The sequence below is a fragment of the Aquarana catesbeiana genome, linkage group LG02 (assembly GCF_042186555.1).
Source record: "Aquarana catesbeiana isolate 2022-GZ linkage group LG02, ASM4218655v1, whole genome shotgun sequence".
Classification (NCBI taxonomy): domain Eukaryota; kingdom Metazoa; phylum Chordata; class Amphibia; order Anura; family Ranidae; genus Aquarana; species Aquarana catesbeiana.
Window position 1 is genome coordinate 162813412 of NC_133325.1, and position 12602 is coordinate 162826013.

The window sequence follows — 12602 nt, forward strand, 5'->3', positions numbered from 1 at the left end:
TGAGCAGGGGGACCTTGCGGGCGCTGCAGGATTTCGGTCCTTCATGGCGTAGTGTGTTACCAATTGTTTTCTTGACGAATATGGCTCCAGCTCCCTTGAGATCATTGACAAGCTTCTCCCGTGGAGTTCTGGGCTGATTCCTCCCCGTTCTCATGATCATTGAAACTCCACGAGGTGAGATTTTGCATGGAGCCCCAGTCCGAGTGAGATTGACAGTTATTTTGTGTTTCTTCCATTTGCTAAATAATCGCACCAACTGCTGTCACCCTCAAACCAAGCTGCTTGGCGATGGTCTTGTAGCCCATTCCAGCCTTGTGTAGGTCTACAATCTTGTCCCTGACATACTTGGACAGCTCTTTGGTCTTGGCCATGATGGAGAGATTGGAATCTGATTGCTTCTGTGGACAGGTGTCTTTTAATAAGCGGAGATTAGGAGCACTCCCTTTTAATAGAGTGCTTCTAATCTCAGCTCATTACCTGTGACACCCGGGAGCCATTAATCTTGCTGATTGATCAGGGATCAAATACTTATTTCACTCATTAAAATGCAAATCTATTTATAACTTTTTTGAAAGGCTGGATATGTTTGTTGTTATTCTGTCTCTCACTGTTTAAAAATAAACCTACCATTAAAATTATAGACTGATCATTTCTTTGTCAGTGGGGAAACGTACAAAATCAGCAGGGGATCACATTTTTTTCCTCACTGTATTGCCAAAAATGCTTTGGTCATACTTCTCTTTTATAATATATAAAACATTTTGTGCACAGTTGTATTTGTATACATATCTCTTTTAACTATAACCCAGAGCTGGAAGATTTTACTATTACTAAGCACACATTGTGAAATGTCTCCCCCCCCCCCCCCCCCCAATAGCTCCACTTTTTTGTTTTCATTAAATTTCCTCTAGTAATGAATGTACTACTATGGTGATACAACAGACTATGTAACCCAGTGCTGCCAAAAGTGTCATCTCATTCTAGTACAGGTAGTGATCTCCATTCTGTGGGTTTCACAACATGTTCATATCAGAGCAGTCATGTGACTGACACTTCCTCGGTGTATGATGCCCTTAGAGATCGCATTACCCAACTGACAAGTGTGCTCTGCTGCTGCACTCGCTGCGCTCTGTGTTAGGTAATATTCTGCTTTTCATTATGTCTGTGCTGGTTTGATTTCTCATCTCTGGACAAATGTATTCTGCAGTCAAAAGTGTTCTGAGTATGTTGACCAATTGCCTAAAGTGTACCTTTAAGATGAAATTCTTTTTTGTAGTTTTGGATAGAGTAGAGAAGGATTTTTATTGCTGTCTACATCTCCGTTGGGGGGATTCACCCTGTTTACCATTATCACCAAAAGTGTGGTCAAAATTTACAGGAAAAGTGATATATGTTCCTCCATAGATTCTTAGATTTGCAATCTAAGATAATTCCAGCAAAGACTTCAGGGTAAAGAAGGATAGTTCTTTACCCTGTACACAGAGAGAAAGAGAGAGAGACTGAGACTGACTCACTCCATGTGAGGAGACATCTAGGAGCATTGCTGCTCATCCCTGATGTTGGATATAAAGGATTTGCCTTTGTAAGGACGCTTACTACAAGACCAAGGACTGGTCAGTCTATGGACACAATCTCAGTAGAGCAGAAGTTTATTGTTTGATTGCTGGAAGAGCTGGTGGTTTGACCAGTACCTGTAGCAGCAGTGCTGTTGAAGAGTAGCCAGGTGGGCTTGTATTTTCAATTGTGTCTGATGTTTAAACCCCTGTGTGGGATTCCTGAGTGAACTTTTGTTTCGTTTTTATCATTTAATAAACGTGGGCTACCAGGCCCTTAACTATAAACGCCTGTCTGATGTGGACTCATTACTTGAACACGCATCTACCACTGAGCTGAACAATCCCCCATGCTACAAGATTATATATAATCTCTGTAGGAGACAGTTGACATGCCTGGTATAGTCCATAAGTGAAGTAAAGATTATGGCTGTAATGTCAGGTATGTTTTATACTTTTGTCTATATGTACAGCATAGTGGATCCCGAGGTTGGTACATTGTACAAAGCCCTCTAGTAGCACCTGAAAATATTTCTTCCTGCCTTGCCATATGTAACCTGTACAGCAGCTTTGATTTTCTGTAAAGAGCAAGTATGGGGGCCACATTCATTGTATTGTATATGGAGGTCTGGGGAATTTACCATGTGTTGTGTGTTTTTTGTTTTTGTTTTTTTTTTTCCTTCATGCAAAAAAAGAAAACAATTCCCTGCTTTTTTTTATACTGTTACCATTTTAATTGAACTGACACCCATGATTATGAAACCAAAAAAAAAAAATCATTCATATTTTCTTGTGTGGTTTAATTAATATTTACAAATATTACTTTCCAATGCTACCCCTGTGATGATAATATAGTTGAAATGCCAAATCCACAATACGCAGGAGGTAAGACCCCTTTCACACCAAGGCGTTTTTGCAGCATTTTAGTGCTAAAAATAACGCTATTAAAACGCTCATAAAACGCTCCCCATGCATCTCAATTGACCCTTCCACACTGAGGCGTTGCGCTGGCGGGGCGTTGAGAAAAGTCCTGCAAGCAGCATCTTTGGAGCAGCTTTTGGGCATTGAAAAAAGCGCTTCAAAAACGCCCCTCTCCATTGAAATTGAAAACGCTGTAAAAACACCTGAATAGCGCCTATAATCCGCCCTGAGCTGTAGAAAATTCACATGATCTCACAAAAAGGTAAACATGCATACAGAAAAGAGAGCATCTACAACAACAGGACTGAACTTGTGGGAAGGTCAGAATGATTAAACAGACCATCAAAGTGCCAAAAAAAGAATTAATCCCAGAAAAATGAAGATTTGAAGTAAAAACAAGACACTGCTTGTTTTATATGATCTCACAAACGATAAACCTGCAAGGAAAAAGATGGCATCAATAACACATGCTTCAATAACGCTTGAAAAATGCTGCTAAAACGCCTGCAGCGTTGCGTTAATTTTACCGCTAGCGCCCCTAAAACGCGGTAAAAACGCTGTAATAACGCTAAGGCGTTTTAGGGCATTTATGAAGCGCCTTGGTGTAAAAGGGGACTAAGGCCCCTTTCACACTGAGGCGGTTTGCAGGCGGTATTGCGCTAAAAATACCGCCTGCAAACCGCCCCTAAACAGCCTCCGCTGTTTGTTCAGTGTGAAAGCCCGAGGGCTTTCACACTGAAGCGGTGCGCTGGCAGGACGGTGAAAAAAGTCCTGCAAACCGCTTCTTTGGAGCGGTGAAGGAGCGGTGTATTCACCGCTCCTGCCCATTGAAATCAGTGGAATACCGCGGCTATAGCCGTGCTGTACGAGTGATTTTAACCCTTTTTCAGCCGCCAGCGGGGGTTAAAACCGCACTGCTAGCGGCCGAATACAGCTACAAGAACGACGGTACAGCAGCGCTAAAAATAGCGCTGTTGTACCGCCGACGCCCCCACAGCCCCAGTGTGAAAGGGGCCTAAAGCTGAAGTTTAGCTTAAAAAAAAAAAACAATTCCCTATAGTTTGTCAAACCGCCTGTGTGTAATGAAGGATGTCCCATGTTGTGCAGGCAGATCCTTTAGAAACACTCACTGCAGGGATGCCCCGTTCTCTTCCTGTCTCTGAATTTCAGTGATTAGCAGCTTTAGGTCTTCAAGCAGTACAGTTGGTCTGACAGGGATGTTCCCCCTCCTTCCACCTTTTCTATTGAGAAAAGTTCTTTCATTGATTTAGGCTGCTTGTATCACAATCTATGAATGGGGGAGCATCTGATCATGCTCAGGATTCTCTCCCCCATTCACGGATCGTGTTGCAAGCAGTGTAATCAATGAAAGACCTTTTCTCAGAGGATGAGCGGGAAGGAAGGGAGGTGTTCCTGTCAGACCCTACTGCCTGAAGACCTGAAGCTGTTAACCATTGCAGCACTGGAAGTTCAGCCAGACAGAGGACAGACATCCCTGAACAGAAGATCCAGGTGCCTGCACAAGAGACATCCTTCATTACAGGCAAGTGATGTGAGGGAATTATTTGCTAAAGTCCATCTTTAACATGTCACACTTTGTTTCCATCAGACGTGAGTTTGTAGACTGGCCATATTTTCTGATTAGCCTCTGTTTGCACAGTAAAGGGTGTAATTAAAAGGTAAAGTTTGCTAGTGTATTTTGCATTGATGCAGGTCTGTCATTTTTCTGATGTTGGGCCTTTTGTTTGTTTGGACTTGGGAATTTTTTAAAGCATTAATGGGAAAGATCAATGCTTAAATTTGGCGTGTTCTTGACATATCATTGCAGGATCTCGGCCCACCTTACATTAGATGTTACATGCAGAGTTATCTAACTTATTGTAAAAGTTCAATGGTAAATCCTGTGTGGTTTTCACCAGTAAGAATCACCTGCTGCTATAACATTACAGGAGCAGTGCAATTATTTGAATATTTCTACAGATAGTACTTTAAATAACAAACCTGTTATACTCATCTGCTCTGTGCAGTGGTATTGCACAGAGCAGCCCCAATTTTCCTTTTTTTCGGGTTCCCTCCCCTCCACTCCTGGCTCCTTCTTCTCTTTTTTTGTGTGTCCCCATAGCAAGCCCCTTGCTATGGGGGCACACAGTGTCTGCGCGCTCCCGTGCTATGTCTATGGAGCTGTGCACCATTGACTTACACAGTTTTTACCTTAATGCAAGGAATGAAAACAAGTAAAATATGTTTTTTGGCTTTAGTATCACTTTAAGCATTGGAAGCGTTCTATCTGTTTTGAAGTGCAAAAAGATTCTGCTGATAATGCCAGTATTTCAGGGCTGTCCTGTGTCTTCTTGCTTTATTTCAAATTTCCCTCCTAGTGCTTCTCTTGGACTGCAGAGTAATTAGCCTTTATGTAGTGGAGATCTGAGAGTAGGTGTGGTTCAGTAGTTTAGCAAAGATGCTGGGAAGGCTAACACCACTCAGTCCACAAAAATGGTGTTTGTTATCAGCCCACAACAGGACTTAGGAGCTGAGTGCTTTTCTGGCAGCTCACCGAGTATTTCTCTGTGCTTGAAGGGTCTTTAAAAAGATAAAACCTGAGGCCATGTGCATTTATTGCAAACTCATTATTTTGCCCTGAAAGGTTAAAACAAGGGATGCCAGCCTTGAATCTCAAGAAAAATGTGCCAGCTGAGTAGTAAGTGATCTATGGCTCCACACCGCTGATGCCCCTAGGAGGTAGTGTGGCAAAACATACTGTATGTGCAACCTGCTCATCTTCTCCTTCCTGGTGGGAACCAATAGATTAATACCCCCTCCCTAATGAATTGAGAATGCAAAATAAATTAACAAGGCTGGAAATGGGTTAAAATCATAGCTGTCCTCAATCAGGCTAAAGTGTTTTATAATGATATATTTAGCTCTTTGCCTATGAAACGTCAAGCTCTATAATGACTGATTTTCAGATTCATTATAGCAGGTAGGTATGTGGGTTCAAGGGAAATTCTTATGGCTCAGAGCTCACCATTCAGGCCTGGATCACACTGTTGTGTGCATTGCATATTAATTCCGTGTTACCCCAACACCTACCCTGCAGTGCACCACAAAACGTGGAATTTTAATGCACTGCATGCACCTTTTTTGTTGCATTTGCTGCAGTTGGCAGCCAGTTCATGATTCCATTCTCAGAGTCCGTAGTCTGTAACTTTATTAGAACATTGTGAGACATCGGCCGAAAAAAAAAACAAAAAAAAAAAACATCCGGCATTCGGCCCGTGTGTATGCCACCCTGTTCAACAGAAGCTGGCTTCTGTTGGACGAGCATGCCAGGAAACCAGCAGCTTACCGACTCCTGTTCAGCGCTCTGACAATGGCAGAGAGCACTGATCAGAGTGTTCTGGCGGGGGGCCGTCCCTCTGTCAGAACACAGCTCAGCAGGGGAGATTGCTGTACTAACTTTGCACAGTTAGTACAGCGGCTCCAACCTGGAGCCGACAGTTTTTTTTCCGTTCAATTCAAACTCAGCGTGTACCGGGCTTGAGGCTCGATTCACATCTATGCATGTTGCTTTTGAGTGTTTCTGCAGTGCTTTTTGCAGTGCTTTCTGTATTTTTGGACACTTGATTTTGCCGCGATTTGTGTTTTTTTTTTTTTTTACACTGTATATAGCTGGTTGCTAAGGAGGGGGCCGGGAAGCCGGCCGCCGCGTCCTTAACAACCGATGAGTCATCAGTTGTCTGCGGGCTTCCTGCTCAATGTAAAAAAAAATAAAGAAAAAAAAAAGTGTGGGGTCCCCCCCAGGTTAATACCAGGCCCTTGGGTCTAGTATGGATTCGGAGGGGACCCCCATGCCAAAATGTTTTTAAAATATGGCGTGGGGGTCCCCCAAAAATCCATACCAGACCCTTATCCGAGCATGCAGCCTGGCAGGTCAGGAAAGGGAGGGGACGAGCAAGCGCCCCCCCCTGAACCATACCAGGCTGCATGCCCTCAACATGGGGGGGGGGGGTGGGTGCTTTGTGGCAAGGGGGCTCTGCGCCCCCCCACCCCAAAGCACCTTGCCCCCATGTTGATGGGGACAAGGGCCTCTTCCCGACAACCTTTGCCCGGAATCTGGAAGCCCCCTTTTAAACAAGGAACAAGGGGGCCCCCAGATCCCGCCCACCCCCCCCTCCCCATGTGAATGAGTATGTACATTGTACCCCTACCTATTCACAAAAAAAAAGGAGTGTTAAAAAATACAGTAGACAGTTTTTTTTGTCAAGTCTTTTTTTTTTTTTTTTTTTTTTTTTTTAATTAAAAATCTTCTTCTCCGCTTCTTCCTCCAGTCTTCCTCCATCTTCTCCCGCATCTTCATCCTCCTGTCTTCTCCTTCTCCCCCTGCTTCTTCTTCTGCTCTTCTTCTGTCTTCTTTGTCCGGTGTTCTTCCTCTGCCACCGCTCCTGCCAATGTCATAATCCGATTGCCACGCCCCATCGTTATTGAAGAAGTGCAGGACATCGGCGCCAACAGATCAGTGGAACGCAGCATCGGAGGAGGGTCATCGGCTGGAGCGGCGGCAGAGGAAGAAGAACATCGGAGAGATAATATAATCTCTATAGAGATAATAATAAAATGTATGTATGTGTGGTATGTATATTTATACCCTAGAATTATGAATTCTCAATGTCTGAATAAAAAATTCCACCTAATGGGCTTATAAAGGAATTATAACAAATGATGGTTAATAAGTATATAATGTGTGTATTTGGACCACGAAAAATGTAGATTGACAGTATTAATAATATGACCCATAAAGGTAGACTGCAGTCAGATGTAAGCCAATGAAAAAGATAAATAGTGGGTGATTATGATGAAAGTATTGTAGATTGTTTATCTTGTGCGTTATTTCCTCTAGTGTATTATCATGTATGCAATGTATGTCTCTATTTTACTGTGTATTTTGCTGCATAATTGCTATGGTTTTATATATTGTTATACAATCCAATAAAGATTGGTTTAATGTGTATTTATCTCATTTATGTATTCATATCAAGATTGTGTTCACTACACCGACCATTGGTATACACGCCTCAGTTTAAGTCCCAAATTGTCTCCCTCTTTTTTTTGCATGGTAGCTTAGCCACTGTCTGAATACCAGCAGCAGGAATCCCATACACGGTGCGATTCCCAGCAACTCGAATCCCTTACGCAGTGCAAATCCCAGCAGCAGGAATCCCTTGCACGGTGCGGATCCCAGCAGCAGGAATCCTTTGCACGGTGCAAATCCCAGCAGCCACTCAGTCCATAAACTGCAATGATGGGATGTCGGCGGCCACAGCTATTCATGCCTGTTGGCACAGCCAGTGAGCCTCAGAGGAGGAAATGTGTCTGGGAGCAGTGCCTGGTCATACAAAGCAGAGCATGCTATAAAATGGAGGCAGGGAGACTCGTTTGGGGAGAATTAGTAGTAGTTTAATAGAATGCAAAAAGCAGTACGGAGAACGGTTAAAGGCAAACTTGCTAATTATTTTCTTTTCCTCCGGGCTGGAGTTAAGCTGTAAGCCTATAGTCTCTATTTGTATGCAACAAACCTTTTTCACACAAAGGGTCTGATCAGGTCTGCCTGTTGGTTTTTCAGGCAGATCTGGACAGGTGTAAAGCCCTGTACACCTTGGGAGACAGGTGGTTAAAAGAAAAGACATTCAGCCCGTGTGTATGTTGGTCTGTCTGGCAGAAGCCAGCCGTGCATGCTGGGAAACCAGCAGCCAACCAACTCTCGATCAGCGCTCTCAGCCAATGGCAAAGAGCGCTGATCGACATGTTCTGGTGGGGTATTATCCCCCTGCCACAACATAACAGCTCAGTGGGGGAGATTGCTGAACTGACCTCACAGGGTTAGTACAGCAGCTCCGACCGGAGCTGTCAGTGGATTGCAAGAAAAAAAAAAAAAAACTGTTGGCATGCACCTGGCTTTAGAGTACTTCTGTCTGTTTTACACCTGATCCAATCCGGTCCGTTATGATAAAAAATGGAAGGGATCTAATGTCCTCTGTCTAGGCAGATCGGATGGCAGTCTGGTGTGAACGGACAGAGTCTGTTTACACCCGGGCCAGCGGCTGTCCATAGAGCAAAGTGGGCTGTGTCAGTGTGGACATGGACCTGTTATGTGCCCACTCTGCTTCTTTCAGCAGGCAAATCCCCTGCTGATCAAATCGGAGTCCACCCTGTGTGAAGGGGGGCCTTGGATAATGGTCTGTGTATCTGAGAAAATTAATCTTTTGAGGCTTGAAATGTTACCTCTACTGACAGAGCATTTTCCATGCATTGGGCAAATTGTATGCCTTTGTATGGCCCTATTCATGTTTAATACAAACGTGGTTGAGAACGGGAGTGGGTCAAAACCTTGCTGTAAGTCATCTGTCTCATTGAGCTCACAGTGGGAAATAGTAATTATCCTAATGGAATATTCTGTTCACAATTTAATGCTTTATTTGGTAGATTCATATTCTTTAGTATATTCATAATCTGCAGCAGGCCGATAAAGCACAATCTTTCATAAAGCTTTCATCAAGCATTGCAAGTGTCAGCACAAGATAATCAGTCTGTAGGTATGACAAGTCCCCTTATGCATGACGAGCCTTAACTGCTGAATTAAAGTGAGCCAGACTTTCATCCATTTCCATTTCATCCATTTCTTGTCGCACTGTTCATTGCATGCCGCGTGTTGTACAAGTAATCGGACTCGGATCAATGTTCTGATGCTGGAAGGATATCTGTGAAGATTGTTTTACCTTCATGTACAAATGACGTGACATAATTGCCTGAAATTTATATTTTCCATACTACAATTTGAATTGCTGTCTAACTATTTGACTCATTTTGGATATTTACCCTACTGGTGGTGGACTTTCGTTACGTTTTGAGTGATCTATTCTGAAATCAATAAACATTCAGGACACCTATGCAATAGTGTTGTCACCCACCTATTCATATATTTTAATGGGTTATTGGTATGAAGCATGTATTCGCACTAGATTTAATTTGTACACACTTTTTTTTACTTTGTTAGCATTTAGCCAGAATTAGTATAGTAATTTAACCACTTCAGCCCCAGAAGGATTTACCCCCTTCCTGACCAGAGCACTTTTTACAATTTGGCACTGCATCGCTTTAACTGGTAATTGCGCGGTCATTCAATGCTGTACCCAAATGAAATTTGTGTCCTTTTGTTCCCACAAATAGAGCTTTCTTTTGATGGTATTTGATCACCTCTGCGGTTTTTATTTTTTGCGCTATAAACGGAAAAAGACCGAAAATTTTGAAAAAAAAACCCCGATATTTTCTACTTTTTGTTATAAAAAAAAAAAAAAAATACAATAAACTCAATTTTAGCAATACATTTAGTCCAAAATGTATTCAGCCACATGTCTTTGGTAAAAAAAAAAAAATGTCAAGCGTATATTTATTGGTTTGCGCAAAAGTTATAGCGTCTACAAACTAGGGTACATTTTCTGGAATTTACACAGCTTTTAGTTTGACTGCCTATTTCATTTCTTGAGGTGCTAAAATGGCAGGGCAGTACAAACCCCCCCCAAATGACCCCATTTTGGAAAGTAGACACCCCAAGAAAATTGCTAAGAGGCATGTTGAGCCCATTGAATAATAATTTTTTTTTTGTCCCAAGTGATTGAATAATGACAAAAAAAAAAAAAAAAATTACAAAAAGTTGTCACTAAATGATATATTGCTCACACAGGCCATGGGCATATGTGGAATTGCACCCCAAAATACATTTAGCTGCTTCTCCTGAGTATGGAGATACCACATGTGTGGGACTTTTTGGGAGCCTAGCCGCGTACGGGGCCCCGAAAACCAATCACTGCCTTCAGGATTTCTAAGGGCGTAAATTTTTGATTTCACTCCTCACTGCCTATCACAGTTTTGAAGGCCATAAAATGCCCAGATGGCACAACTCCCCCCCCCAAATGACCCCATTTTGAAAAGTAGACACCCCAAGCTATCACATATTCCCATGGCATGTTTGAGCAATATATCATTTAGTGACAACTTTGTGCAAAAAAAAAAATAAAAATTTTTCCCGCAACTTGTGTCACAATATAAAATATTCCATGGACTCGACATGCCTCTCAGCAAATAGCTTGGGGTGTCTACTTTCCAAAATGGGGTAATTTGGGGGGGGTTTGAACTGTCCTGGCATTTTATGCACAACATTTAGAAGCTTATGTCACACATAAAATTACTTTGAACCCCCAAACATTATATATTTTTTTTAAAAGCAAATGCCCCACAGATTAAAATGGTGGGTGTTTCATTTTTTTTTTTTTCACAATAGGGCAGCACAGTGGTGTAGTGAGTAGCACTCTCGCCTAGCAGTAAGAAGGGTCGCTGGTTCAAATCCCAACCACGACACTACCTGCCTGGAGTTTGCATGTTCTCCCTGTGCCTGCCTGGGTTTTCTCCAGGTACTCCGGTTTCCTCCCACACTCCAAAGACATGCTGGTAGGTTAATTGGCTTCTGTCCAAAATTGGCCCTAGTATATGAATGTTAGGGACCTTGGATTGTGGGCTCCTTGAGGGTAGGGATCGATGTGAGCATGCGATTATATGTGTGGAACGTTCGGTAAAAAGTGACACAGTGCTATATTGGGTACCTTAAATAAAAAAAAAAAATTAATAGGGATAGTTGTAGACACGCACCCACACATGCTCAGGTTGAACTTGATGGACTGGTGTCTTTATTCAACCTTACTATGTAACTATGTAATATTCAAAGCAAACTCCCCCATCCATCCATGTTTCCTTGCTTTATTTTGTTAAAAACTTATTTTGAAAATCGACCCACTAGCATTTCTGGTTGTGGCCATCTTGCGTAAGGGCAAATGATTCATATAGCATTTACTTTCTGGAATCCAAGAATGCATGCAGAAGAGTGTGCTTAGCTGAGAAAACTCCTCCTCCTCCCTCCTCTTGTATGACATAATTTGCCTCGACAACAAGTAAATATGATGTTGTTTCCTATCTATTTATTATTGCTAGCAGCAAGAGGATTTTAAAATAATCAATGTTGATTGGGGGAGTGAAGTTCCACTTTAAAATCTATAGGGTATCCTGCCAGTTTCTGCCCTCCCCCCTGTAAACTGACTACGGTATATCAGGGCTGCTGAGCCCTGACACCGTAGTCAGTTTAACAAAAAAACTCACCCAAGCTCTACTGCTATATAGTATAGTTGGTGTGTAGAGTAGTTGGTGCTCTTGCCAATTAAGCTCACAAAAGATCCATAAAAAGTACAGGCCGGCAACTCGACAGCTTCTCCATAGAAAATATTTATTTAAGCATTACAGCAATAACATCATACAAAAAAACTGATGTGTTTCGGCCTTAGGCATTCATCAAAAGCATTAAAATATGACCTTAACCACTTAAGGACCGAGCCTCGTTTTTAGATGTGGTGTTTACAAGTTAAATTTTTTTTTTTTTTCCCTAGAAAATAACTTAGAACCCCCAAACATTATACTTATTTTTTTTTTCTAACACCCTAGAGAATAAAATGGCGGTCGTTGCAATACTTTCTGTCACACTGTATTAGCGCAGCGATCTTACAAGCGCACTTTTTCTGGAAAAAATACGCTTTTTTTAAATTAAAAAATAAGACAACAGTAAAGTTAGCCCAGTTATTTATTTATTTATTTTTTTAATCTTGTGAAAGATAATGTTACGCTGAGTAAATTGATACCCAACATGTCACGCTTCAAAATTGCGCCCGCTCGTGGAGTGGCGACAAACTTTTACCCTTAAAAACCTCCATAGGCGACGTTTAAAAAATTCTACAGGTTGCATGTTTTGAGTTACAGAGGAGGTCTTGGGCTAGAATTATTGCTCTTGCTCTACCGATCACGGCAATACCTCACATGTGTGGTTTGAACACTGTTTTCATATGCGAGCGCTACTCACATATGCGTTTGCTTCTGCACGCGAGCTCGGCGAGACGGGTACGTTTTTTAACATTTTTTTTTAATTTAAAATTTTTTAAAATTTATTTTAACTTTTTTGTAATTTTTTTTTTTTTATTTTTACAAAAGAAAAAATTGTCACTTTTATCCCTATTACAAAGAATGTAAACACCC

General features: G+C 41.9%; 1 protein-coding gene across 4 annotated transcripts in view; it reads left to right on the forward strand.

Moving 5' to 3' along the window:
* The window catches only part of SLC11A2 (solute carrier family 11 member 2), a 176636-nt gene that overhangs the window by 37349 nt on the left and 126685 nt on the right, over positions 1-12602 (forward strand). The window contains exon 1 of one of the 4 annotated variants that reach the window (XM_073613720.1): positions 1115-1138. The exons of the other annotated variants lie outside the window; for them this stretch is intronic. The gene's annotated coding sequence lies outside the window, so the exon portion shown is untranslated. Of the gene's footprint in view, positions 1-1114; positions 1139-12602 lie in introns of those variants that run through there. 4 annotated transcript variants of the gene reach the window in all.